This window comes from Apus apus, chromosome 3 (genome assembly GCF_020740795.1).
Source record: "Apus apus isolate bApuApu2 chromosome 3, bApuApu2.pri.cur, whole genome shotgun sequence".
In the NCBI taxonomy this organism is placed as follows: Eukaryota; Metazoa; Chordata; class Aves; order Apodiformes; family Apodidae; genus Apus; species Apus apus.
Window position 1 is genome coordinate 106,872,821 of NC_067284.1, and position 3,985 is coordinate 106,876,805.

At 51.2% G+C, this 3,985-nt stretch overlaps 1 non-coding gene across 1 annotated transcript; it reads left to right on the forward strand.

The window, feature by feature from the left end:
- The first annotated feature begins 3,261 nt into the window (after window positions 1-3,261).
- Window positions 3,262-3,333, forward strand: TRNAW-CCA (transfer RNA tryptophan (anticodon CCA)). The gene has a single exon. It is a non-coding gene; the product is annotated as a tRNA-Trp (tRNA).
- Window positions 3,334-3,985: the final 652 nt, after the last annotated feature.

Consider the following 3,985-nt stretch of genomic DNA (forward strand, 5'->3'; position numbering starts at 1 on the left):
CCTCATTTCTTAAGGGTTTTTCTGAAATGGATCACTTAATTACAATAATAAATTTGGCATTGTCTTCCCGAGCACCACTGAATGAAAGTTATCTGAGGCCTCACTGTGAGGCCTGACTGTGGTTAAGGGATGGGTGGAAAATGGTGTGGGACATTGAGCTCAAAGGGTTATGCTCAGGGTCTGGACATGTAAATGGTTAGTCGTTCCTGCTGCTCCTGAGGGGTCAATGCTGACACTATGATAGAATCATGGAATGTTTTGGGTGGGAAGGGACCTTAAAGATCATCCAGGTCCAACCCCCTGCCATGGCCATGGCCACCTCCCATTAGACCAGGTTGCTCCAAGCCCCATCCAACCTGACACTGAACTCTTCCAGGGGTGGGGCAGCCAGAGCTGCTCTGGGCAACCTGGGCCAGTGTTTCACCACCCTCACACCAAATAATTTCTTCCTAGTGTCTCATCTAAATCTCCCCTCTTTCAGTTTGAAACCATAATCCCCCTTGTCCTGTCACTCCCTGCCCTTGTCAAAAGTCCCTCCCCAGCTTTCCTGTACCCCCTTCAGGTGCTGGAGGATGCGCAGCACAAGGCTCTAGGGTGGAATAACCCCAACTCTCTCAGCCTATCTCCATAGCAGAGCTGCTCTAGCCCTCTGATCATCTTCGTGGTCTCCTCTGGGCTTTCTCCAACAGCTCCATGTCCTTCTTATTTATACTCCAGGTGAGGCCATACTATTGAACATCTTCACTGACATACTCAGTAATGGGATCAGATGAATCCCAGGTGAATTAATGGGTGACACCTGTGGGGAGGGCAGCAAGTGACACTGGCAGGGATGTTTGTCATTCCAGGTGCCCTGGATAGGATGAAGGATGGTCAGCAAAGGCAAATGCAATAGCCTGTATCTGGGATGTGGTAACCACACAGCTCCACACGCTGGGAGTGACTGTCAAGAAAACAGCTGTGCAGAAAAGGGCATCGAGGGTTCTGGAGAACAACAACTTGAAGAAGTTGTGCCCTTGCACCCATAAAGGCCAACTGTGTGCTAGGTTGTCCTAGTAAAAACATAGACACCAGCTCAAGAGCAGGGATTATTCCTGAGCATCCGGCGCTTCTGAGACCATCACTGGGGCACTCTGACCATGACTGAGGTCCTCAGAACAAGCAAGGCATTGACAACATGGGGCAAGTCTAGCTTTGTCCTTTTCTATACTTTTCCACACTTTTCCACACCTCTTTGAGCTTTTCCCCTGGTCAATGTTTTCAAAGCTTGCTGGCAGACATACTTTTGTCTCTTCCTCTCTGATAGACTTTGCATTCTCCTGAGCAACCCTAATTTCTAAAAGAAGGCTCCAAAGTCATAAAAGTGAGGGGCCTGGCATGTCTGGGTGCTGCATCCCTCCACCCTGACCTTGTGGCACAAGGGCAGTATGTCTGCTCCTGGATCACAAGGTTGGGTGTCTCAATCAGGCTGAGCTCAGGCCTGGGACAGTCCTGCAGGCAGGTGGCCAGGCTGTGCTTCCCATGGGGCTCATCGGTGTTGCAGCCAGACCTTTGCAAGGCACCGACAAACAGCAGCAAGACCAACGTGAGCTTAGGAGTGTTTTGTCTGTCCAGCCTACAGGGCACCAGGTCAGGAGGCATCTTCACTCTGCTGTGGGATTTGAGCCTTTGGGAGTGCTCAGCTCTGCCATGAGGTCGGGAGGAACTCTTTCCATTATGCAGGGCAAGAGATCAGGCCAGCACTTTTGCCCTGCAGAAGACCTGGAATGATGGAAGGTCCTTGTGGAGTGAGCAGGAGATGACAGACAATGACCAAGAGAATGAATGACCTTCAAGGGGAGCAGGAGGAGCTGCCAGCAGGCTAAAAGTGTTAAGCCAGGCAGGAGTTGAACCTGCAATCTCCTGATCCATAGTCAGGCTCATTGTCCATTGCACCACTGGCCCTGTCCTCTTGCTTTTATCTTGCTGGCCAAGAGTGGTCTGGTTTTGGTGAATCTATGGTCACTGTTTCCATCCATTTTCATCTCCTTCCTTTATTTGGGCAAGGCTTTCAGTGGTATTTCTTCTGTAGTTTTCATGTGGGTTCTGAGGCAGACCAGAGTAAGTTCCTCAGATCCTCCTTCTTAATACTCTTGAAAAGATCTCTCTTACCAGTCATCAGAAACCTCTCCCTGTCATAATAAACTTTCATGTCATTGCCCTTGACCCCCTCCAGTTGTCCCATTGACTGACTGTACCACCTTATGTTTCCCTTCCAGGCAAATATTACCCAATGGTAGGTCCAGGTCCACCAGGAGTGACTAAGCATGCAGTTATGAAGCTTCTTGCTCTTTCCTGAGGAAGGCTTCACTTTCTTCAGCTTCTTGATGAGACCACCCAAGACCCATAACCTGTCAGGTGGACCCATACCACCTGACTGAAGCCCCGTGCATCATGTTTTGCCCACAGCTTGTTCCTGAGGTGATCACTATAGTTGGCCAATGCCTTGCAGAACCCTGCATCTCAGCTCCCCAGAAAATGAGGGGTAATACAGAGGGTGGCCAGTGGTGCCCCAGGGCTGACCCTGGTTTGAGTTGAACACACAGTCTTCTGATCTGGAGTCAGATGGACTGCCCTTGTGCCATGAGGTCAGGATGGAGGCACACAGCTCCCTGGCATGGCCCCCAGCCTTGGCATTGTTATGTCCTCTCCATGAAAACCACCCCAGGGGTCTCTAGGCAACCCCAGGAGAAGCGCCATGAGAGGTAGAGAAGACAGGGCCACCCTTTAAGGAGAGGCTGGCTAAGTCGTGCCCATGGAGGGACAGGGCAGAAGTGCAGAGGGAGCAGCACGGGTCCAGGACATGAAGGGGCAGCCAAACTCAAAGCAGACTCCATGCTCCTGTTGGAGGGAAGGTGACCCCAGTCGGGCTGTGCAAAAGGCAAGATGGTCCCTCCTGCCACAGGACTTGAGATGGATCCTGTGCAGCTGCCAGGTGAACAGGGTGTCTCTCCTCAGGAAGGTGGTAGGCCACCATCCCTCCTGCCTCTCTGGAGACACCATGACCAGAAGCTTGTTTCTCCTGGGAGAGTCCCTGCAGGCCATGTTTTGGCCTTCCTCCTCTGAAGTCATAATATAGAGCTGTCCCTGAAGCCTTAGCGAGTCAGCTGGTAAAGATGCTCCCACTCCTTTGTCAGATGAATCAAAAATCCCCTTCCCTCGAAAAGCAGCCCATGGACATAGAGTCCGAGGTGACATATGGACAAAAGAGCCCCCAGCTCTGACCTCGTGGCGCAATGGTAGCGCGTCTGACTCCAGATCAGAAGGCTGTGTGTTCAAATCACACCGGGGTCAGGGTGTCCCAGCTCCGGAATTGGGAGTCTGAGATGGGCATCTCATGGGCAATTGTGGCTTTTTTTCCCCTCCCACTCTTTACGCCATAGCCCTGGTGAAGGGCAGCAGATGAGCCACGGCAAAATGGTCCTTCCTTGATGGACCAGTAGATTTAGACTAGATATTAGGAAGAAAATATTTACAATGAGGGAGGTGAAAGAGGAGGAAGTTGACACAGGTGGCCCAGAGATTCAGCAGAAGCCCCATCCCTGCAGACATTCCAGGTCAGGTTGGACAGGGCTGTAAGCAACCTGATCTAGTTGAACATATCCTTGCTCACTGCAGGGCCATTACTCTGGATGACCTGTAAAGGCCTCTTTCAACCCAAACCATTCTCTGATTCTGTCTCTATGAAGGGAAGTATCTGGATAGCTTCAGCCTTCCCCCATCCTATGTTCATCTTGAGTGTCCTCACATGGCAAGTGCAGGACAGCCAGGGGACCGATCCCAGCCAGCATGGGTTCAGAGAAGGCAGGCCTTCCTTGATTGAGCTGATTTTCTATGACCAGTTGACCTACCTAGTGGATAAGGGAAAGGCTGTGGATGTTCTCTTCTTGGACTTTGGGAAAGCCTTTGGCACTGTATCCTAGAGGAGCTGGCAGATCATGGCTTA